This window comes from Aquarana catesbeiana, linkage group LG07, assembly GCF_042186555.1.
Source record: "Aquarana catesbeiana isolate 2022-GZ linkage group LG07, ASM4218655v1, whole genome shotgun sequence".
In the NCBI taxonomy this organism is placed as follows: domain Eukaryota; kingdom Metazoa; phylum Chordata; class Amphibia; order Anura; family Ranidae; genus Aquarana; species Aquarana catesbeiana.
In genome coordinates, this window is record NC_133330.1 from 86,880,867 (window position 1) to 86,906,200 (window position 25,334).

Consider the following 25,334-nt stretch of genomic DNA (forward strand, 5'->3'; position numbering starts at 1 on the left):
CTATAGAATCATTTAGAGTATGGGACAAATTACTTAAAAGTATATAATGGCAGTAAAATAGTCCCCTGACCCCCCTGACAGGTATCAACTATTTCCCGCTGGGGAAAGATAATAACCAATATCTAAAATGGACCTCATCGGACCATTTGAGGCTTAAAGGGGTTGTAAAGGTAAAAATGTTTTCACCTTAATGCATTCTATGCATTAAGGTGAAAAAACTTTTGACAATACCGCCGCCCCCAGCCCCCCTGTTTTACTTACCTGACGCCTCGAATCTTCGCTGCTCGTTCTCGTCATCTTTATTGCAGCTCAGCCTGGTCGCTGATTGGCTGCAGTGGATGGATTGAAAGCAGCGCAGCCATTGGCTCGCGCTGCTGTCAATCACATCCGATGACGCGGCGCGCCGGGGGGCGGGGCCGAGTGATACAGCGAGCGGCTATAGCCGCCGGCTGTATCACGGGAGCGCGCCCGCAAGCACTCACCACCATGCGAGGGAGCTCGCATTAAGGTGGTTAATGCTTGCGGGGAGGAGCTGAAACAGCCGCCGAGGGACCCCAGAAGACCAGGTTCGGGGCCACTCTGTGCAGAACGAGCTGCACAGTGAAGGTAAGTATAACATGTTTGTTATTTAAAAAAAAAAAAAATCTTATCTTTACAACCCCTTTAAGGATGTCTTCAAGGGGAATGCTTTGTGTTCACTATCGGAGCTGCGAGAAAGGTATGGTACATCACCATGGGATGTATGGAGATATAGACAACTCCAACACTTCGTGGGTCTCTCCCCAAACCTCTCAGTGCGTTCTCTATGTTAAACCCATGGGAAAGATTAATTGATCAAGGGGGAACAAATAGACAGGGGATTTCTAATATCTATAAGATGTTGATGACCCCTTCGGAAGATGGGTCCGTGTGTCCATTTGGAGGTTGGGAAATGGAACTGAACCAGGCATTGCCTGAAGCTATGAAAAACAAAGTCTTAGACTAGGTCCACTCTACTTCAATGGACACATGGACAAAAGAAATGAATTACAAATTATTGGTAAAATGGTATTATGCTCCATTAAAACTACATAAAATTAATCCTCACATCGCTCCTCTATGCTGGAGGGAATGTGGGGAGGTTGGGACCCATGCCCATATATGGTGGCAATGCCATTTGATTCAATCATCCTGGGGGGAAATACTAGACTTAAAGTGGTGTTTTGGCCAAAATTATACTTTTTAAATAAAAATACCCCTCTAATACACAAGCTTAATGTATTCTAGTAAAGTTAGTCTGTAAACTAAGGTCTGTTTTGTTAGTTTATAGCAGTAGTTTGTTATTTTATAAACTTACTGCAGGCCGTGGCCATCTAAAGTGTGGGCATCTGAAGCCAGACTGTATTTCTTCCTGGATCTCATCCTTGCAGATCTCGCACATGCTCAGTGCAGCACAAGCAGTGTAATAGGTTTCAGGTCAGGTTTCCATAGCAATGGCAGTGTCAGAGGAAGTTGCCGCCCCTTCCCAGAAGGCATTGCAAACAGGAAATTATGCGATGGGTCACAGCCAGGGAGGAGGAAGTGAAAAATGAATACAGCAGTTATACAGTAGATGCTGAGAAAAAAAATTTTAAAATATCCAATTCGTTTACAGTGCACAGTTTAGTGAGGGATGCTGAAGAGTTGTAAAAGTGGGTGGAACTCCACTTTAATTAAAAAAAATTAGTGGAAATGAAATCGGGTTAGATACGTGGCAATGCTTGTTCCGTGCGACAGGTTCCATAAGAAAAAATATAGAGCAGCAATTACTCCATTCTTGCTAAATACAGCAAAGGCATTATTCCCCAAACAATGGGGGTCAAAGAAGGTAAAGACAATGAAGGAGTGGTTTAGGGAGGTAGATAAGACTAGGCTTATGGAAGAAGTAATACATCTGCAAAATGACTCGTAATTAAGATTTGCTAGTACTTGGAAAGGGTGGCTAGAATTTAAACAATCTCCGGTATATGTAAGTTACATGGGAAGTGAGGGTAGTATTTAGAGGTACAGTACCCGGCTCCTTTCCTCTCTCTTTGGGGGGGGATTGTGGGGTGGGGGGGTTTGTTGGTTAGGGGTGTTTTTTCTTTTTTTTCTTTTTTTTCCTCCTTTCTTTTTTTTCTTTTCTTTTTTTTTTCCTCTCTCTTTTCCCTTTTTCCCTTCTCCCCCTTTTTCCCACCTCTCGCCTTCTCTCCTGTGTCTTTCCCCTTTCTTCAGGAAGAATGCACGATTGTTGGGGATATATAGTAGTGGTGGAGAGATGATTCTCTCTCAACCTCATTAAAAATAATAAATGTGGACGGTATGGGGAGAAGCACTCACTAAATAAATAATTAGGAAAGAGCAAAATTGAGTGTGGACTGGGGATAGATACCTCACGGTTAGAAATAATGAGCTGGGGGGGGGGGGGGGTAGCGGATTATAGGGAGGAGGGGGGAGAGAGAAGGGCATGATTGCCAGGGGATATAGTGGTGGTAGAGAGATGAGACTCTCTCCACCTCATTTAAAAAAACAAAAGGGGCATGAGAGGGTCACAGACACACTTGTGTGTGTGTGTGTGTGTGTGTGTGTATATATATATAGATATAGATATAGATAGAGATATATATATATATATATATATATATATAATGTGTGTGTATATGCTAACAGCACTTAATAAGAAGCACTCACTAAATAAATAATAATTTGATTAGAGCAAAATTGAGTGTGGACTAGGGGATAGGAAAATGGATAGGAATGGATGAGTCAAGGGGGGGTTGCGGGGGTATACATAAAATATATTAGGGGGGGGCGGGAGGTCATACGGAGGGGGGAAGAGATTATTCCCTCTTTTTTTTTTTATTATTTTTTTTTTTTAGTTCCTTTCTTACTCTTCCTGGGGCTTGGGAGCTGAGGGTGCAGTATCTCTATTTACATTTAAAAATTGATTATGATTTTTTAAGAAATATGTTTTGTTTTTTTTTTAGATGTGATGCTAAAGGATAGATCCATTCTTTTTGTACTTGTTTATGTGCTACCCTAATGGATGAAAGTAGTTACGGGGCAGTCCTTCTCAATATATTATATTACTGTCCGTTCTGTTGTATTGGCCTCTAGGGGCAGCATTGTCCACGTATCATGTCTATGTGCCCTCTGTCAATACAGAGCCTGTTGATCCTTTGATCTTTGTAGCAGGACATTCATCAATTATCTTGTCAGCTATGGTCCTTTTGAAGCTTGCTTGCAGAGGGCTAATCAAGGATTTCCATGTTATCACACCAGTCGATCAGGAGCCAAGCTTTTGTTCAGCCATGATGGAGGCCTGATCTCTGAATATTCTGATATGCTACAAAGTTTTGATGTGCAACTTGTTGCATTCCAACTTGGTTGTATCAACCAGAAAGAAACTCCAGAACTATGATATTAAACCATGTTGCCTTCCAACATATGCATTTTATTGACATAAAAAGTGTTTGGGGACCCAGGTCCTGCCCCAGGGGACATGTATCAATGCAAAAAAAGTTTTAAAAACGGATGTTTTTTCAGGAGCAGTGATTTTAATAATGCTTTAAATATCGTGCATGGGGGTGTCCTTAGTATGCCTGTAAAGTAGCGCATCTTTCCCATGTTTAGAACAGTACCACAGCAAAATGACATTTCTAAAGGAAAAAAATGTAATTTAAAAACTGCTCGCAGCTGTAATAAATTGTCGGATAACGGCAATATAGATAAAAATCATTGAAAAAAAACAGCATGGGTTCCCCCCTCCCCAGTCCATTACCAGGCCCTTTGGGTCTGGTATGAATATTAAGGGGAACCCCGCACCAAAATGAGAAAAAAATTGTGTGGGGTCTCCCCAAGATCCATACCAGGCCCTTATCCGAGCACGCAACCTAGCAGGCTGCAGGTAAAGTGGGGAAGAGAGAGTGCCCCCCCTCCTGAACCGTACCCGGCCACATGCCCTCAACAAGAGGAGGATGTTTTGGGGTCCCCCCCAAAACACCTTGGCCCTATGTTGATAGGGACAAGGGCCTCTTCCCCACAACCCTTGCCCTGTGGTTGTGGGGGTCTGCGGGTGGGGGGCTTATTGGAATCTGGAAGCCCACTTTAACAAGGGGACCCCCAGATCCCAGCCCCCCATGTGAATGGGTATCGGGTACATAGTACCCCTACACATTCATCAAAAAAAGTGTCAAAATGGTAAAAATTACAGTAGACTGCTTGGGACAAGTCCTTTATTAAAAAAATTTAAAAATAAAAAGTGTCCCATGATGTAACTTCATCTTTGATAACAGCGCCGACAACCCGAAAAGAAAAAAGAAAAACGGAAAAACTCTGTTTTGATGGGAGGCGTCCCGCGATTGCAGGCTTTTTGCAATGACAGCTGTTATATAGCTGAGGGCGGGGCCACCCGGTGACGTTAACCACTTCAGCCCCGGACCATTTGGCTGCCTAAAGACCAGAGGACTTTTTCCAATTTGGCACTGCGTCGCTTTAACTGCTAATTGCGCGGTCATGCAATGCTGTACCCAAACGAAATTTGCGTCCTTTTCTTCCCACACATAGAGCTTTCTTTTTATGGTATTTGATCACCTCTGCAGTTTTTATTTTTTGCGCTATAAGTGGAAAAAGACCGAAAATTTTGAAAAAAAATTATATTTTTCCTTTTTGTTGTAAAAAAAATCCAATAAACTCAATTTTAGTCATACATTTAGGCCAAAATGTATTCGGCCACATGTCTTTGATAAAAAAAATGTCAATAAGCGTATATTTATTGGTTTGCGCAAAAGTTATAGCGTCTACAAGCTAGGGTACATTTTCTGGAATTTACACAGCTTTTAGTTTATGACTGCCTATGTCATTTCTTGAGGTGCTAAAATGGCAGGGCAGTACAAAACCCACCCAAATGACCCCATTTTAGAAAGTAGACACCCCAAGGAAATTGCTGAGAGACATGTTGAGCCCATTAATTTTTTTTTTTTGTCCCAAGTGATTGAATAATGACAAAAAAAAAATTACAAAAAGTTGTCACTAAATGATATATTGCTCACACAGGCCATGGGCATATGTGAAATACATTCAGCTGCTTCTCCTGAGTACAGGGATACCACATGTGTGGGACTTTTTGGGAGCCTAGCTGTGTACGGGGCCCCGAAAACCAATCATCGCCTTCAGGATTTCTAAGGGCGTAAATTTTTGATTTCACTCCTCACTACCTATCACAGTTTTGAAGGCCATAAAATGCCCAGATGGCACAAACCCCCCCAAATTACCCCATTTTGGAAAGTAGACACCCCAAGCTATTTGCTGAGAGGCATGTTAAGTCCATGGAATATTTTATATTTTGACACAAGTTGCGGGAAAGTGACACTTTTTTTTTTTTTTTGCACAAAGTTGTCACTAAATGATATATTGCTCACACAGGCCATGGGCATATGTGGAATTGCACCCCAAAATACATTTAGCTGCTTCTCCTGAGTATGGGGATACCACATGTGTGGGACTTTTTGGGAGCCTAGCTGGTACGGGGCCCCGAAAACCAATCACCGCCTTCAGGATTTCTAAGGGTGTAAATTTTTGATTTCACTCTTCACTGCCTATCACAGTTTCGGAGGCCATGGAATGCCCAGGTGGCACAAACCCCCCCCCCCCAAAATGACCCCATTTTGGAAAGTAGACACCCCAAGCTATTTGCTGAGAGGCATGGTGAGTATTTTGCAGCTCTCATTTGTTTTTGAAAATGAAGAAAGACAAGAAAAAACTTTTTTTTTTTCAATTTTCAAAACTTTGTGACAAAACGTGAGGTCTGCAAAATACTCACTATACCTCTCAGCAAATAGCTTGGGGTGTCTACTTTCCAAAATGGGGTCATTTGGGGGGGTTTTGTGCCACCTGGGCATTCCATGGCCTCCGAAACTGTGATAGGCAGTGAAGAGTGAAATCAAAAATTTACGCCCTTAGAAAGCCTGAAGGCAGTGCTTGGTTTTCGGGGTCCTGTACGCGGCTAGGCTCCCAAAAAGTCTCACACATGTGATATCCCCGTACTCAGGAGAAGCAACAGAATGTATTTTGGGGTGTAATTTCACATATTCCCATGGCATGTTTGAGCAATATATCATTTAGTGAAACTTTGTGCAAAAAAAAAAAAAATTTGTCTCTTTCCTGCAACTTGTGTCACAATATAAAATATTCCATGGACTCGACATGACTCTCAGCAAATAGCTTGGGGTGTCTACTTTCCAAAATGGGGTCATTTGGGGGGGGGTTTGAACTGTCCTGGCATTTTATGCACAACATTTAGAAGCTTATGTTACACATCACCCACTCTTCTAACCACTTTACATGAAAATTTTTTTTTTTTTTTTGCAAGAAAATTACTTTGAACCCCCAAAAATTATATATTTTTTTAAAGCAAATGCCCTACAGATTAAAATGGTGGGTGTTTCATTTTTTTTTTCACACAGTATTTGCGCAGTGATTTTTCAAACGCATTTTTGGGGAAAAAACACACTTTTTTAAATTTTAATGCACTAAAACACACTATATTGCCCAAATGTTTGATGAAATAAAAAAGATGATCTTAGGCTGAGTACATGGATACCAAACATGACATGCTTTAAAATTGCGCACAAACGTGCAGTGGCGACAAACTAAGTACATTTTTAAAAGCCTTTAAAAGCCTTTACAGGTTACCACTTTAGATTTACAGAGGAGGTCTACTGATAAAATGACTGCCCTCGATCTGACATTTCTTGGTGATACCTCACATGCATGGTGCAATTGCTGTTTACATTTGACGCCAGACCGACGCTTGCTTCGCCTTTGCGCGAGAGCAGGGGGGGACAGGGGTGCTTTTGTTTTTTTTTTTGTTTTTTTGCTTTTTTATCTTATTTTTAAACTGTTCCTTTCATTTTTTTTTTTTTTTTTATCATTTTTATTGTTATCTCAGGGAATGTAAATATCCCCTATGATAGCAATAGGTAGTGACAGGTACTCTTTTTTGAAAAAATTGGGGTCTATTAGATCATAGATCTCTCCTCTGCCCTTAAAGCATCTGACCACACCAAGATCGGTGTGATAAAATGCTTTCCCAATTTCCCAATTGCGCTGTTTACATCCAGCGAAATCTAAGTCATGAAATGCTCGTAGCTTCCAGTTTCTTAGGCCATAGAGATGTTTGGAGCCACTCTGGTCTCTGATCAGCTCTATGGTCAGCTGGCTGAATCACCGGCTGCATTCTCAGGTTCCCTGTTGAGACAGGAGAGCCAGAGAAAAACACGGAAGACGGTGGGGGGCATTCCCTCCCACTGCTTGTAAAAGCAGTCTAGAGGCTAATTAGCCGCTAGGATTGCTTTTACATGAAAGCCGACCGCTGGCTGAAAAGAATGATACCAAGATGATACCTAAACCTGCAGGCATCATTCTGGTATAACCACTCAAAGTCGTGAATGGCGTACCTGAAGACAAAAAAATGGTTAACAATAAAACACAGTAAACGGTAAAGTATAAAAAATTGCATACCTGAAAAGCAAACATGATAAAACATAATAACAATAAAACATTGCAGAATAGAATACAGTAAAAAAGAGCAGAACAATAGAGAGAGAATAGAGAGAGAACAATAAAATGACAACTATTTTTTTTAATTTTATATATATATATATTTTTTTTACACTTTTTTTTGTAACTAACTTTTATAACTGTAACCAGTTCCAGGTTCGGGTCTCTCAAAATGCGATGGCATCTTGGGAGACCCTGTGAAAGTGTGCCTAGTCTGTGCAATGCTGTACCCTACGCTAATACTCAACTAGTGAATGGTAGCGTTCAAAACATCCACCAATGCAAAGACCAGGATTGTCAGGACAGGAGGGACATTAATAGCATGTGTCACGCCTATATCCGCGCTTGCTGCAGACACAACATCTTTTTTGGGGAGGACATAAAGAAAATGCCTCTCATGCAGCCGACTGCATTTGGTTGGGGATGTGAATGGGGGAAGTACGGGCGCTGCAGAAGTGGTGGGTTCCTAATTAGGATTGGCGAATGCAGCAGGAAGGGCATTATGGGCACGACTGGCCTGTTTGTCTTCTTGGAGGCAGCAGGACACTACTTGTGCTTGCCACCTCACCAGCTTGAACTGCACTTATGGGACTCACCACGTCACCAAGTGTTACTGCAGTGCTGGTTTGACTATGACCGGGGTGTACTAGGCCGCTGGTGCTTGCCAGTTCACCAAAACGCTACCAAAAAAACTGTTAGCGATCGCAGGGATCAGGCCTGACTCTGTGAACGCTGCAGTTATGCGTTTAGTGTTTTGTAAGTGACAGTGATCGATCGATACTGCACTTGGGTGGGCTGGGCTGGGCCGGGCGGAGGGGCAAAACGCAGGTGTAAGCAGGTATCTGGGCTGATCCCGCTAACACTGCGTTTTTGGGAACCCTAAACTGCTGGGGACGCTAGTATAGATCTGATTGGATCAGATATTGATCCGTTCAGATACTATACCACTAAGGGAGGCGTATGCTGCGTGCGTGGGTGTTAGCGGTACTGGCGCTAATCTGACGCTGCCTGGGGCAACGCATATCACCGCCGGGCGATCAGGGGGCTAAACCTTTATTCGGTAATAAACGGCGGGTGCCCTAACACTATAAAAAATAAACAAACTAACCAGCATCACCCATAACAGTTATACGGTGATCAGTGGTGAAAGGGTTAACTAGGGGGCAATCAAGGGGTTAAAACATTTATTAGGTAGTATATGGGGATCCCTGTCGCTATAAAACGCTGACGGCGAACCTAAATATTTACTTCCCTAACTAGCATCACCAGTGACACTAATACAGCGATCAGAAAAATGATCGCTTAGCGACACTGGCGACGGGGGGGGGTGATCAAGGGGTTAAAAATTTATTAGGGGGGGTTAGGGGGGTATCCTAGACCTAAAGGGGGATAACCCTAACTGCCCTACCACACTAACTGTCACAAACTGACACCATGCAGTAATCAGAAAAAAAAAACTGCTTGGTGTCAGTGTGGATTTTGGGGGGGACCCCCATGCATTCTTTTTTTACATTTTGGCGTAGGGTTCCCCTTTATATCCATACCAGACCCGAAGGGCCTGGTAATGGACTAGGGGGGAACCCATGCCGTTTTTTTTGTTTTGTGATTTTTATGTATATTGCTGGGATACGGCAATACATTACAGCCGCGAGCAGTTTTAAATGACATTTTTTCCTTTACAAATGTTATTTTGCTGCTCTCGTTCATAAAACTATGTACGGCTGCTGTGTAAGCAGCCTTACATAGTGTGGGGCAGCAGCTGTGATCACAGCAGCTGTGATTGGCCAAAGCATGCAGGTCAGGTGCATGCTTTGGCCAATAAGCAGCCGTCAATGCACTGCAATCTTGCAGTGCATTGAGGGTCTCAACGTTCATTATGGGACGTTCTGCGGGCACTTGAATTTCCCATGAATGCCCCATAATATTCGGTATTCGGCGAACGGGCGAACACCCGATGTTCGAGTTGAACTTACGTCCAACTCACACATCGGGCTAATTCCTAAATAAAGGTTTACAAAGAAAAAATACAAATATATTTATATAAATCAAATATTTCAAAGAGTTAAATAGATATTAGTTAATAATAGTAATGCTAATATTAATAGTAAAAAAAAAAAAATGTAGTATAGACCTACAAAAATATATACAATTATAGACTTATTGAGATGAATGACAAAACTAAAGGTGATTGCCTACATACTGTATATGTATCGCTACCCCTGAAGGAGTAGCTTGGTAATATGGGTTCTCTGTTCTGCGCCTTGACTCCAAGAGCAGCCTCAGCCCCTCTGACATACCCGCTTGAATGAAAGTCACTGAAAACACTGAGTATAGACACCTTTAATTTGGTTGTGAATTAACCACTTCCCGAACAGCGACATACTCGTATCTCACTAGACTATTAGTGGTTATACCAGGATGATGCCCGCAGCTGCAGGCATCACCCCAGTATTTTTTTGTAGAGCCGGCGGTTGGCTCTCTTGTAAAAGGAATCCTAGTGGCTAACTATCCATTGGACTGCTTTTACAGTGAGAGGCCACCTTCCACGGGTTGCTCGGGCTCTCCCGTCCCACCGGAAGACCTGAGGGTCCAGCCGGTGCATCTACCTGCTGGCCAAACAGCCAAACAAAGCCAGAATTGGCTTTTTCTTGGCTGTCTGCTATAGTAACCCAGGAGCGATGACATCCCTTTTGGTTTACTCGATGCCAACAGTAGTGGCAAAGCTAGATTTTTTTTTTCACCCGGGGCAAAGACTCATTTCAGCACCCCCCCCCCCACCCAAGAGATGCAGTGGATGGTGTCAGTAGGGCAGTGGATAGTGTCAGTAAAACAGAGGAGGATGTCAGAAGTGCAGAGGATGATGTCAGAAGTGCAGTGGATGATGTCAGAAGTGCAGTGGATGATGTCAGAAGGGCAGTGGATGGTGTCAGAAGGGCAGTAGATAGTGTCAGCAGAGCAGTGGATGGTGTCAGCAGAAGAGAGGAGGATGTCAGAGCAGTGGATGTTGTCAGTAGGGCAGTGGGTGGTGTCAGTAGGGCAGTGGATGGTGTCAGTAGAACAGAGGAGGATGTCAGTAGAGCAGAGGACAGTGTCAGTAGGGCAGGTGATGGAACAGAGGAGGATGTCAGTAGGGCAGGTGATGGTGTCAGTAGGGCAGAGGATGGTGACAGTAGAGCAGTGTACGGTGTCAGCATAGGATGGTGTCAGTAGGGCAGAGGATGGTGTCAGTAGGGCAGCAGGTGGTGTCAGTGGAACAGAGGAGGATGTCAGCAGTGGATGGTGTCAGCAGGGCAGAGGATGGTGTCAGCAGGGCAGAGGATGGTGTCAGCAGGGCAGAGGATGGTGTCAGCAGGGCAGAGGATGGTGTCAGCAGGGCAGAGGATGGTGTCAGCAGAGCAGAGGATGGTGTCAGCAGAGCAGTGGACAGTGTAGAACAGAGGAGGATGTCACTAGAGCAGTGGACGCTGTCAGTAAGGCAGGTGATGGAACAGAGGAGGATGTCAGTAGGGCAGTCTATGGTGTCAGTAGAGTATTAGATTGTATCAGTAGGGCAGTGGACAGTGTCAGTGGAGCAGTGGATGGTGTCAGTAGGGCAGGTGATGGTGTCAGTAGGGCAGAGGATAGTGACAGTAGAGCAGGGTATGGTGTCAGCAGAGGATGATGTCAGTAGGGCAGAGGACGATGTCAGTAGGGAAGGCGACGGTGTCAGTAGGGCAGGAGACGGTGTCAGTAGAGCAGTGGATGGTGTCAGTAGAGCAGTGGATGGTGTCAGTAGGGCAGGCGACGGTGTCAGTAGGGCAGGCGACGGTGTCAGTAGGGCAGGCGACGGTGTCAGTAGGGCAGGCGACGGTGTCAGTAGGGCAGGCGACGGTGTCAGTAGGGTAGTAGATGGTGTCAGTAGAGCAGTGGATGGTGTCAGTAGAGCAGTGGATGGTGTCATTAGAGCAGTGGATGGTGTCATTAGAACAGAGGACACGATCAGTAGAACAGAGGACAGTATCAGTAGGCAGTGGAAGGTGTCAGTAGAGCAGTGGACGGTGTCAGTAGGGCAGAGGACGGTGTCAGCAGAGCAGAGGACGGTATCAGCAGAGCAGAGGATGGTGTCAGCAGAGCAATGGACAGAGTAGAATAGAGGAGGATGTCAGTAGAGCAGTGGACGCTGTCAGTAAGGCAGTGGATGGTGTCAGTAGGGCAGGCGACAGTGTCAGTAGGGCAGGCGACGGTGTCAGTAGGGCAGGCGACGGTGTCAGTAGGGCAGGCGACGGTGTCAGTAGGGTAGGCGACGGTGTCAGTAGGGTAGGCGACGGTGTCAGTAGGGCAGGCGACGGTGTCAGTAGGGCAGAGGATGGTGTTAGTAGGGCAGAGAAGGATGTCAGTAGAGCAGAGGATGGTGTCTGTATGGCAGTGGATGGTGTCAGTAGAACGGAGGAGGGTGTCAGTAGAGCAGAGGATGGTATCAGTAGGGCAGTGGGCGGTGTCAGAAGAATAGAGGACAATGTCAGTAGAGCAGTTGACGGTGTTAGCAGAGCAGTGGATGGTGTCAGTAGGGCAGTGGATGGTGTCAGTAGGGTAGAGGATGGTGTCAGTAGAGAAGTGTATGGTGTCAGCAGAGCAGAGGATGGTGTCAGTAGGGCAGTGGACGGTGTCAGTAGGGCAGTGGACGGTGTCAGTAGGGCAGGCGAAGGTGTCAGTAGAGCAGAGGATGGTGTCAGTGGAGCAGAGGATGGTGTCAGTGGAGCAGAGGATGGTGTCAGTAGAGCAGAGGATGGTGTCAGTAGAGCAGAGGATGGTGTCAGTAGAGCAGAGGATGGTGTCAGTAGAGCAGAGGATGGTGTCAGTAGAGCAGAGGATGGTGTCAGTAGAGCAGAGGATGGTGTCAGTAGAGCAGAGGATGGTGTCAGTAGAGCAGAGGATGGTGTCAGTAGAGCAGAGGATGGTGTCAGTAGAGCAAAGGATGGTGTCAGAAGGGCAGTGGATGGTGTCATTAGGGCAGAGGATGGTGTCATTAGGGCAGAGGATGGTGTCATTAGGGCAGAGGATGGTGTCATTAGGGCAGAGGATGGTGTCATTAGGGCAGAGGATGGTGTCATTAGGGCAGAGGATGGTGTCATTAGGGCAGAGGATGGTGTCAGTAGGGCAGAGGATGGTGTCAGCAGAGCAGAGGATATTGTCTGTAAGGCAGTGGACGGTGTCAGTAGGGCAGTGGATGGTGTCAGTAGGGCAGAGGATGGTGTCAGCAGAGCAGAGGATATTGTCTGTAAGGCAGTGGACGGTGTCAGTAGAGCAGTGGACGGTGTCAGTAGGGCAGAGGATGGTGTCAGTAGGGCAGAGGATGGTGTCAGTAGAGCAAAGGATGGTGTCAGAAGGGCAGTGGATGGTGTCAGAAGGGCAGTGGATGGTGTCAGAAGGGCAGTGGATGGTGTCAGAAGGGCAGTGGATGGTGTCATTAGGGCAGAGGATGGTGTCAGTAGGGCAGAGGATGGTGTCAGCAGAGCAGAGGATATTGTCTGTAAGGCAGTGGACGGTGTCAGTAGGGCAGTGGATGGTGTCAGTAGGGCAGAGGATGGTGTCAGCAGAGCAGAGGATATTGTCTGTAAGGCAGTGGACGGTGTCAGTAGGGCAGTGGATGGTGTCAGTAGGGCAGAGGATGGTGTCAGCAGAGCAGAGGATATTGTCTGTAAGGCAGTGGACGGTGTCAGTAGAGCAGTGGATGGTGTCATTAGGGCAGAGGATGGTGTCAGTAGGGCAGAGGATGGTGTCAGTAGGGCAGAGGATGGTGTCAGTAGGGCAGAGGATGGTGTCAGTAGGGCAGAGGATGGTGTCAGTAGGGCAGAGGATGGTGTCAGTAGGGCAGAGGATGGTGTCAGTAGGGCAGAGAACGGTGTCAGTAGGGCAGTGGATGGTGTCAGTAGAGCAGTGGACGGTGTCAGCAGAGCTGAGGATGGTGTCAGTAGGGCAGTGGACAGTGTAGAACAGAGGAGGATGTCAGTAGAGCAGTGGACGCTGTCAGTAAGGCAGTGAATGGTGTCAGTAGGGCAGAAGATGGTGTCAGTAGAGCAGTGGACAGTGTCAGTAGGGCAGGTGATGGAACAGAGGAGGATGTCAGTAGGGCAGTGGATGGTGTCAGTAGAGTATTAGATTGTATCAGTAGGGCAGTGGACGGTGTCAGTGGAGCAGTGGATGGTGTCAGTAGAGCAGTGGATGGTGTCAGTAGAGCAGTGGATGGTGTCAGTAGAGCAGAGGATGGTGTCAGTAGAGCAGAGGATGGTGTCAGTAGAGCAGAGGATGGTGTCAGTAGAGCAGAGGATGGTGTCAGTAGAGCAGAGGATGGTATCAGTAGAGCAGAGGATGGTATCAGTAGAGCAGAGGATGGTATCAGTAGAGCAGAGGATGGTATCAGTAGAGCAGAGGATGGTGTCAGTAGAGCAGAGGATGGTGATAGTAGAGCAGGGTACGGTGTCAGCAGAGGATGGTGTCAGTAGGGCAGAGGACGATGTCAGTAGGGAAGGCGACGGTGTCAGTAGGGCAGGAGACGGTGTCAGTAGAGCAGTGGATGGTGTCAGTAGAGCAGTGGATGGTGTCAGTAGGGCAGGCGACGGTGTCAGAAGGGCAGGTGGATGGTGTCAGTAGAGTAGTGGATGGTGTCAGTAGGGCAGAGGATGGTGTCAGCAGAGCAGAGGATATTGTCTGTAAGGCAGTGGATGGTGTCAGTAGAGCAGTGGATGGTGTCAGTAGGGCAGAGGATGGTGTCAGTAGGGCAGAGGATGGTGTCAGTAGGGCAGAGGATGGTGTCAGTAGGGCAGAGAACGGTGTCAGTAGGGCAGTGGATGGTGTCAGTAGAGCAGTGGACGGTGTCAGCAGAGCTGAGGATGGTGTCAGTAGGGCAGTGGACAGTGTAGAACAGAGGAGGATGTCAGTAGAGCAGTGGACGCTGTCAGTAAGGCAGTGAATGGTGTCAGTAGGGCAGAAGATGGTGTCAGTAGAGCAGTGGACAGTGTCAGTAGGGCAGGTGATGGAACAGAGGAGGATGTCAGTAGGGCAGTGGATGGTGTCAGTAGAGTATTAGATTGTATCAGTAGGGCAGTGGACGGTGTCAGTGGAGCAGTGGACGGTGTCAGTGGAGCAGTGGACGGTGTCAGTAGAGCAGAGGATGGTGTCAGTAGAGCAGAGGATGGTGTCAGTAGAGCAGAGGATGGTATCAGTAGAGCAGAGGATGGTGTCAGTAGAGCAGAGGATGGTGATAGTAGAGCAGGGTACGGTGTCAGCAGAGGATGGTGTCAGTAGGGCAGAGGACGATGTCAGTAGGGAAGGCGACGGTGTCAGTAGGGCAGGAGACGGTGTCAGTAGAGTAGTGGATGGTGTCAGTAGAGTAGTGGATGGTGTCAGTAGAACAGAGGACAGTATCAGTAGGGCAGTGGACGGTGTCAGTAGGGCAGTGGACGGTGTCAGTAGGGCAGTGGACGGTGTCAGTAGGGCAGTGGACGGTGTCAGCAGAGCAGAGGATGGTGTCAGCAGAGCAGTGGACAGAGTAGAACAGAGGAGGATGTCAGTAGAGCAGTGGACGTTGTCAGTAAGGCAGTAGATGGTGTCAGTAGGGCAGGCAACGGTGTCAGTAGGGCAGGCAACGGTGTCAGTAGGGCAGGCGACGGTTTCAGTAGGGCAGAGGATGGTGTCAGTAGGGCAGAGAAGGATGTCAGTATAGCAGAGGATAGTGTCTCTATGGCAGTGGACGGTGTCAGTAGAACAGAGTAGGATGTCAGTAGAACAGAGGATGGTATCAGTAGGGCAGTGGACGGTGTCAGAAGAATAGAGGACAATGTCAGTAGAGCAGTTGAGGGTGTTAGCAGAGCAGTGGATGGTGTCAGTATGGCAGTGGATGGTGTCAGTATGGCAGTGGATGGTGTCAGTAGGGTAGTTGATGGTGTCAGCAGAGCAGAGGATGGTGTCAGTAGGGCAGTGGACGGTGTCAGTAGGGCAGGCAAAGGTGTCAGAGCAGAGGATGGTGTCAGTAGAGCAGAGGATGGTGTCAGTAGAGCAGAGGATGGTGTCAGTAGAGCAGAGGATGGTGTCAGTAGAGCAAAGGATGGTGTCAGTAGAGCAGTGGATGGTTTCGGTAGGGCATGGGATGGTGTCAGTAGAACAGAGAAGGATGTCAATAGGGCAGTGGACGGTGTCAGTAGGGCAGTGGACGGTGTCAGTAGGGCAGTGGACGGTGTCAGTAGAGCAGTGGACGGTGTCAGCAGAGCTGAGGATGGTGTCAGTAGGGCAGTGGACAGTTTAGAACAGAGGATGTCAGTAGAGCAGAGGACGGTGTCAGTAAGGCAGTGGACGGTGTTAGTAGGGCAGGCGAAGGTATCCTTAGAGCAGTGGACGGTGTCAGCAGAGCAGAGGATGGTGTCAGTAGAGCAGTGGATGGTGTTAGAGCAGAGGATGGTGTCAGTAGGGCAGCGGACAGTGTCCGTAGAACAGATGAGGATGTCAGTAGAGCAGTGGATAATGTCAGTAGGGCATTGGATGGTGTCAGTAGAGCATTGGATGGTGTCAGTAGGGCAGTGGACGGTGTCAGCAGAGTTGAGGATGGTGTCAGTAGGGCAGTGGACAGTGTAGAACAGAGGATGTCAGTAGAGCAGAGGACGGTGTCAGTAAGGCAGTGGACGGTGTTAGTAGGGCAGGCAAAGGTATCCTTAGAGCAGTGGATGGTGTCAGCAGAGCAGAGGATGGTGTCAGTAGAGCAGTGGGCAGTGTTAGAGCAGAGGATGGTGTCAGTAGGGCAGCGGACAGTATCTGTAGAACAGATGAGCATGTCAGTAGAGCAGTGGATGATGTCAGTAGAGCAGTGGATGGTGTCAGTAGAGCATTGGATTGTGTCAGTAGGGCAGTGTACAGTTCAGTAGGGCAGTGTACAGTTCAGTAGGGCAGTGGATGGTGTCAGTAGGGCAGAGGATGGTGTCAGTAGGGCAGAGGAAAGTGTCAGTAGGGCAGTGTACATTGTGAGCAGAGGATGGCGTCAGTAGGGCAGTGGACAGTGTCAATAGAACAGAGGACGAGAGGATGGTGTTAGTAGATAAGTGGACAGTGTAAGCAGAGCAGTGGATGGTGTCTGTATGGCAGTGGATGGTGTCAGTAGAACGGAGGAGGGTGTCAGTAGAGCAGAGGATGGTATCAGTAGGGCAGTGGGCGGTGTCAGAAGAATAGAGGACAATGTCAGTAGAGCAGTTGACGGTGTTAGCAGAGCAGTGGATGGTGTCAATAGGGCAGTGGATGGTGTCAGTAGGGTAGAGGATGGTGTCAGTAGAGAAGTGTATGGTGTCAGCAGAGCAGAGGATGGTGTCAGTAGGGCAGTGGACGGTGTCAGTAGGGCAGTGGACGGTGTCAGTAGGGCAGTGGACGGTGTCAGTAGGGCAGGCGAAGGTGTCAGTAGAGCAGAGGATGGTGTCAGTGGAGCAGAGGATGGTGTCAGTGGAGCAGAGGATGGTGTCAGTGGAGCAGAGGATGGTGTCAGTGGAGCAGAGGATGGTGTCAGTGGAGCAGAGGATGGTGTCAGTGGAGCAGAGGATGGTGTCAGTAGAGCAGAGGATGGTGTCAGTAGAGCAGAGGATGGTGTCAGTAGAGCAGAGGATGGTGTCAGTAGAGCAGAGGATGGTGTCAGTAGAGCAGAGGATGGTGTCAGTAGAGCAGAGGATGGTGTCAGTAGAGCAAAGGATGGTGTCAGTAGAGCAAAGGATGGTGTCAGAAGGGCAGTGGATGGTGTCAGAAGGGCAGTGGATGGTGTCATTAGGGCAGAGGATGGTGTCATTAGGGCAGAGGATGGTGTCATTAGGGCAGAGGATGGTGTCAGTAGGGCAGAGGATGGTGTCAGCAGAGCAGAGGATATTGTCTGTAAGGCAGTGGACGGTGTCAGTAGGGCAGTGGATGGTGTCAGTAGGGCAGAGGATGGTGTCAGCAGAGCAGAGGATATTGTCTGTAAGGCAGTGGACGGTGTCAGTAGGGCAGTGGATGGTGTCAGTAGGGCAGAGGATGGTGTCAGTAGGGCGGGCAGAGGATGGTGTCAGTAGGGCAGAGGATGGTGTCAGTAGGGCAGAGAACGGTGTCAGTAGGGCAGTGGATGGTGTCAGTAGAGCAGTGGACGGTGTCAGCAGAGCTGAGGATGGTGTCAGTAGGGCAGTGGACAGTGTAGAACAGAGGAGGATGTCAGTAGAGCAGTGGACGCTGTCAGTAAGGCAGTGAATGGTGTCAGTAGGGCAGAAGATGGTGTCAGTAGAGCAGTGGACAGTGTCAGTAGGGCAGGTGATGGAACAGAGGAGGATGTCAGTAGGGCAGTGGATGGTGTCAGTGGAGCAGTGGATGGTGTCAGTAGAGCAGAGGATGGTGTCAGTAGAGCAGAGGATGGTGTCAGTAGAGCAGAGGATGGTGTCAGTAGAGCAGAGGATGGTGTCAGTAGAGCAGAGGATGGTGATAGTAGAGCAGGGTACGGTGTCAGCAGAGGATGGTGTCAGTAGGGCAGAGGACGATGTCAGTAGGGAAGGCGACGGTGTCAGTAGGGCAGGAGACGGTGTCAGTAGAGCAGTGGATGGTGTCAGTAGAGCAGTGGATGGTGTCAGTAGGGCAGGCGACGGTGTCAGAAGGGCAGGTGGCAGGTGACGGTGTCAGTAGAGTAGTGGATGGTGTCAGTAGAGTAGTGGATGGTGTCAGTAGAACAGAGGACAGTATCAGTAGGGCAATGGACGGTGTCAGTAGAGCAGTGGATGGTGTCAGTAGAACAGAGGACAGTATCAGTAGGGCAGTGGACGGTGTCAGTAGGGCAGTGGACGGTGTCAGCAGAGCAGAGGACGGTATCAGCAGAGCAGAGGATGGTGTCAGCAGAGCAGTGGACAGAGTAGAACAGAGGAGGATGTCAGTAGAGCAGTGGACGTTGTCAGTAAGGCAGTAGATGGTGTCAGTAGGGCAGGCGACGGTGTCAGTAGGGCAGGCGACGGTTTCAGTAGGGCAGAGGATGGTGTCAGTAGGGCAGAGAAGGATGTCAGTATAGCAGAGGATAGTGTCTCTATGGCAGTGGACGGTGTCAGTAGAACAGAGTAGGATGTCAGTAGAGCAGAGGATGGTATCAGTAGGGCAGTGGACGGTGTCAGAAGAATAGAGGACAATGTCAGTAGAGCAGTTGAGGGTGTCAGTATGGCAGTGGATGGTGTCAGTATGGCAGTGGATGGTGTCAGTAGGGTAGTTGATGGTGTCAGTAGAGAAGTGTACGGTGTCAGCAGAGCAGAGGATGGTGTCAGTAGGGCAGTGGACGGTGTCAGTAGGGCAGGCAAAGGTGTCAGTAGAGCAGAGGATGGTGTCAGTAGAGCAGAGGATGGTGTCAGTAGAGCAGTGGATGGTGTCAGTAGAGCAGTGGATGGTTTCAGTAGGGCAGTGGATGGGATCAGTAGGGCAGTGGATGGTGTCAGTAGAACAGAGGATGTCAATAGGGCAGTGGAAGGTGTCAGTAGGGCAGTGGATGGTGTCAGTAGGGCAGTGGACGGTGTCAGTAGAGCAGTGGACGGTGTCAGCAGAGCTGAGGATGGTGTCAGTAGGGCAGTAGACAGTTTAGAACAGAGGATGTCAGTAGAGCAGAGGACGGTGTCAGTAAGGCAGTGGACGGTGTTAGTAGGGCAGGCGAAGGTATCCTTAGAGCAGTGGACGGTGTCAGCAGAGCAGAGGATGGTGTCAGTAGAGCAGTGGATGGTGTTAGAGCAGAGGATGGTGTCAGTAGGGCAGCGGACAGTGTCCGTAGAACAGATGAGGATGTCAGTAGAGCAGTGGATAATGTCAGTAGGGCATTGGATGGTGTCAGTAGAGCATTGGATGGTGTCAGTAGGGCAGTGGACGGTGTCAGCAGAGCTGAGGATGGTGTCAGTAGGGCAGTGGACAGTGTAGAACAGAGGATGTCAGTAGAGCAGAGGACGGTGTTAGTAGGGCAGGCAAAGGTATCCTTAGAGCAGTGGATGGTGTCAGCAGAGCAGAGGATGGTGTCAGTAGAGCAGTGGGCAGTGTTAGAGCAGAGGATGGTGTCAGTAGGGCAGCGGACAGTATCTGTAGAACAGATGAGCATGTCACTAGAGCAGTGGATGGTGTCAGTAGAGCATTGGATTGTGTCAGTAGGGCAGTGTACAGTTCAGTAGGGCAGTGTACAGTTCAGTAGGGCAGTGGATGGTGTCAGTAGGGCAGAGGATGGTGTCAGTAGGGCAGAGGATAGTGTCAGTAGGGCAGTGTACATTGTGAGCAGAGGATGGCGTTAGTAGGGCAGTGGACAGTGTCAATAGAACAGAGGACGAGAGGATGGTGTTAGTAGATAAGTGGACAGTGTAAGCAGAGCAGTGGATGGTGTTAGTAGGGCAGGGGACAGTGTAGAACAGAGGAGGATGTCAGTAGGGCAGTGGACGGTGTCAGTAGGGCAGAGGATGGTGTCAGTAGAGCACTGGACAGTGTCAGTAGAGCACTGGACAGTGTTAGCAGAGCAGAGGATGGTGTCAGTAGGGCAGTGGACAGTGTCAGTAGAACAGAGGAGGATGTCAGTAGGGGAGTGGATGGTTTCAGTAGGGCAGTGGACAGTGTCAGTAGGGCAGTGGATGGTGTCAGCAGAGCAGAGGATATTGTCTGTAAGGCAGTGGACAGTGTCAGTAGAACAGAGAACGGTGTCAGTAGGGCAGTGGATGGTGTCAGTAGAGCAGTGGACGGTGTCAGCAGAGCTGAGGATGGTGTCAGTAGGGCAGTGGACAGTGTAGAACAGAGGATGTCAGTAGAGCAGAGGACGGTGTCAGTAAGGCAGTGGACGGTGTTAGTAGGGCATGCAAAGGTATCCTTAGAGCAGAGGACGGTGTCAGTAGGGCAGCAGACAGTGTCCGTAGAACAGATGAGGATGTCAGTAGAGCAGTGGATGGTGTCAGTAGAGCATTGGATTGTGTCAGTACGGCAGTGTACAGTTCAGTAGGGCAGTGGATCGTGTCAGTAGGGCAGAGGATGGTGTCAGTAGGGCAGAGGATGGTGTCAGTAGGGCAGTGTACACTGTGAGCAGAGGATGGCGTCAGTAGGGCAGTGGACGGTGTCAGTAGAACAGAGGACGATGTCAGTAGGGCAGTGGATGGTGTTAGTAGAGCAGTGGATGGTGTAAGCAGAGCAGTGGGTGGTGTTAGTAGGGCAGGGGACAGTGTAGAACAGAGGAGGATGTCAGTAAGGCAGTGGACGGTGTCAGTAGGGCAGAGGATGGTGTTAGTAGAGCAGAGGACAGTGTCAGTAGAGCACTGGACAGTGTTAGCAGAGCAGAGGATGGGGTCAGTAGGGTAGTGGACAGTGTCAGTAGAACAGAGGAGGATGTCAGTAGGGGAGTGGATGGTTTTAGCAGGGCAGTGAACAGCGTCAGTAGGGCAGTGGACGGTGTTAGCTGGGCTGTCAGGATCTTGGTAAGAGGCCGAGATGCTGAGAGGCCTCCCCTTCCGGCCGAGTGCAGCACAACCCTGAAGATGACACAGGGATGCGGTGCCCACAGAAGCACGGGTTGCCTAGAAGTAGAAGCTGGTGTTGGGAGCTTGATAGAGCAAAGTCACTGAAAGAAACGTGCTTAAGGTCCCGAGAAGGGGATCAATGGAAGTCCAATAGCAAATCGGAAGCTAGGCCAGCGGGGTCAAACACAGTAAGACAGTCCAAGAACCGAATCAACAAATCCAGGTACAGGAGACCGAGGTATGCGGAGTCCGTTAGCCAAGCCGGGGTCAGATGCAGGAAGCAGGCAGGAGGTACAGGAGACAGAGGTATGCGGAGTCCGTTAGCCAAGCCGGGGTCAGATGCAGGAAGCAGGCAGGAGGAGTCAAAAGCAAGCCGGTAGGTAGAGCCAGGAGATCTAGAGGAGTGGATCAACAAGCCGGGTCGGTACACAGGAGGTCAGGTAAACAGGAATCATGATTACAGGAACACAGGAAGAGCTGATGATAACCGAGCAATGTGGCACTGTCAGTGGAGCGTTGAAATAAACAAGGCACCGTTGCGTACGCGTGTTCGCATGGTCGCGGCGTTGTCGCGCACGCACATTCGCCCGATCGCGGCACCAGGCATCCATCTAGTAGCGATATTGCGCATCCGTGTGCGCTGATGCGCATTGGCGCGACCTTGCCTGTGCTGGTTAGCTAACCTTGTGGAACTATGCATAGGGATGCACCTGTTTCCCTGACAAGGGCAGAGGATATTGTCTGTAAGGCAGTGGATGGTGTCAGTAGAACAGGGGACAATGTCAGTAGGGCAGTGGATGGTGTCAATAGGGCAGTGGATGGTGTCAGCAGAGCAGAGGATGGTGTCAGTAGGGCAGTCGACTGTGTAGAACAGCGGAGGATGTCAGTAGAATAGAGGACGGTATCAGAAGGGCTGTGTATGGTGTCAGTAGGGCAGAGGATTGTGTCAGTAGAGCAGTGGATGGTGTCAGTACAAAAAAGAAACAATTGCTCGAAAGGTTGCCATGGGTATACTGGAGACATGGAAGATAACTCTTCACAATCCACACCACTGCATTGGCTGTGCTGCCACTCCCAACATGTCAGGGGGAACCCAGGAGTAACTCCAAAGAAAAACAAGGACAGTGGGCGCACAGGCCTTGCGCATTACTTTTGCAACACAAAAATATTTATTGAATAAAGTATTATACTCACAAACGAGTGATAAAATCAAGCAAATGGTGCAGAGTCCATCAATGGCCTCGTCCAACAGGACGAGCTCTAGGGAAGAAGGGTCACCCCCTTTAAGTATACTGGCCAGCGGATCTTGTTGGACGAGGCCATTGATGGACTCTGCACGACACTCTTGATTTTATCACTCGTTTGTGAGTATAATACTTTATTCAATAAATATTTTGTGTTGCAAAGGTAATGCACAAGGCCAGTGCGCCCTCTGTTCTTGTTTTCTTTTAGAGTGGATGGTGTCAGTAGGGCAGTGGATGGTGTCAGTAAAGCAGAGGATGGTGCCAACTTTGGAACTGCAGGCTGGGCTCGAGCAGGCTTGTCGGGCAGGACTCGGGAGTTGGGCTGGCTTAACAAGGGCTTGGACAGGGGGTGGAGCATGCAGTGATGTCACGGAGTGGCGGGACTCAGGAGTCGCAGCACGGGCTGCTCTACCATTGGGCTAACTGACTAAATGACCTTCCTACACACTGACTGGAGCCTGTACTGGGTAAGCCATAAATTATACAGCAGAGTGTTCAGCAGATTTGCCCTTGGCCCTGTCACACTGAACTTGAAAACACACATCTGTGACATGGACTGGGTTGGGGGCAGGAAAATAACACATGTATATGTAGCCCCTACCCCCCTTGGGGACTACTTGGATTTACCTGATCATCTGCATCGCCGTGTAAACATTCCAATCCACCTGACACTCTGGGTTCAGACATCATTGCAGCACCTTTAAGTAATAAGACAGCACTCAATACGTTTATATTCAATTAATACTTCAGATAAGATATCGTTGTACAAAGGAGGTAATGGTTCCACTGAGATTTGAATAACAGCACAAACTCAGCAGAGTGATTCATCCGGTATTCCAGTTAGGACAGTTGGCAGACAACAGGATGCTATATACACATATGTACAATAGAGTACCACTTGGACATAACCTGAAAGAATAAGCGAAGTTAAGCATCAGTTCTGACAATACTACTAGAAAGAGAAACCCAGGCTGGCCTGTTCAACACTTTTATCCTAATGAGAGATGAATTAAACAAGGATGGTATATGGGCCCTTTAAGCAGCAATGACAGAATGTCCCCGTTGCAGATCTGATGGTCTTCACCGGCAGTCGGAGCTCATTAACTATATCCAATAAGGTGTAGTAACATAGTGGTAGTATATCTTGTGCTGACTGCAGCTAAAGATGCCTATTTACAGTGTTCGAATAGAAGTGAAGTGTTCCCAAAGTAAAGCTGTCTGTACACAGTGTCCCAGTAAAACAACCAAGGAGAAACTTGCAAAGGTGAGCAATTGCCCTCTCACCAATGACCAGGCTGAACAAATGCCTTCCTAATAGCGACTCCCGAATGGATGTCCTGGCCGCCGACCCGCTTGCAATGATCATCTGAATGCTAAACACGAAACGTGGGTTGCTGTATGGTCGAGTTGGTGATGATCAGATGTTCGATGAATAGCAGGCAGCGCTCGACCCCCTTCTCGGTCGTGCAGGAATGTTGTACACCGCATGGTAGGCTGCAACTTCACTCTCCCAGAACAGAGAGATCCATCACACACAAGGCCCAGGAAGAAGACTCACTGGGGCGGGTCTCGGGTTTCTTTTATAGCCCTTCCCAGCAATCTCCCTGATGGTAGCAAAGATCCTTGGGTGTATAGCCATGCAGGGGAATAGCCATGTTTGTTGCAATTGTAGTCCATATTGCTACATCTATGTACACAAAAAAACTTCTAAATCAGATATGATCTACAGGTGTTCTCTTCCCTGTGACTTTATACCTTATAATCCAGCGTAAGATTAGAGAGATCTTTTGTGAGAGGTAGCCTGGAACAGCAATCTCTGACCTTCTATTCACAGTCTACACAGTCTATGATTATTTCCTGTATCATGTCCTCAGTCTCTGATCATCTCCTGTATCATGTCCACACACTCTGATAATTTCCTGTATTATGTGTTATTATTATGTATTATGTCCACAGTCTCTGACAATGTCAATTTTCTTGAAAACATTACACATTTTTTTGGGTGTTTTTACATTTTAAAGTTGGGGGGGTGCCAGATATAGGATCTGCCCGGGGTTCCAAATGCTCTAGGTACGTCCCTGCAGTAGGCAAGTGGATGGTGTCAGTAGAGCAGTAGATGGTGTCAAGGCAATGGGATAGGCAACATATTGTGACATAGAGAGTGATAAATGAACAGTATATCCCAGGGAAATAATTAATACATGTAGTGAATATAAAAAGTTCTATAGAAGTTGTAGCATGCAGGGAGAGTATTTTGCCCTATTATTATACATAGCTCTTCATTACATGCTAAAGCTAAAACAAGCTGTAATACAGTACATAACAACAAAGCAAAACTGAATAACTAAAATATACATATGTTTAGCATTGATGCAGTCATGGGCGTCTGCAAGGCCCCCCCTCCAGGAGCAAGGTGTCCGCAAAGTGTTGCCAAATGCCCATAAAGTTACGGGCAGCCCGTAAAATTCAATCCGTTTTTGAGCTGCCCGTAAATGCCCATTGCGGACGGCGGATGCCCATGAATAATATGGCTGCAGGGCTTGGGCAAGCTTGCCCACTTTCGGCCAAGCGGGCACATGTGTGGAGAGTTAATGATGTTATGGCGCCATCTGGCACCATTTTTGAATGGACAACAGTTAGCACTCCACTGCCGCTGAGTCAGCAGCATATCAGCGGACATGCCTCCCAAACCAGAGACCGGACCCCGGCTGGAGCCTGTGGGGACTCCCACCACCACAATGCCACTGTAAGCATGATCACATGGAGACCAGACCCCTGCACCATCCATGATAGATGGTGCAGGGGTCCGGTCTCCACAACTCAGTGTGGCTGTGCTCACAGTGGAATGGTGGGAGACTCTCTCCAGCAGCCATGGATCCATGGCTGCTGGAGGGAGACTCCCACCACTCCACTGTGAGCACAACCACACTGAATCCTAGAGACCGGACCCCTGCACCATCCATCCATGGCTGCTATATCTATAGTATGTGATGTCCTCATCCTCCAACCACCTCCTGTATCATGTCCGCAGCCTCCAACCATCTCTCGTACCATG

General features: G+C 48.4%; 1 protein-coding gene across 2 annotated transcripts in view; it reads left to right on the forward strand.

Annotated features, from left to right (window-relative positions):
• Positions 1 to 25,334, forward strand: part of LOC141103142 (inter-alpha-trypsin inhibitor heavy chain H3-like) — a 221,679-nt gene that overhangs the window by 151,134 nt on the left and 45,211 nt on the right. The gene's annotated exons all lie outside the window — the stretch shown is intronic.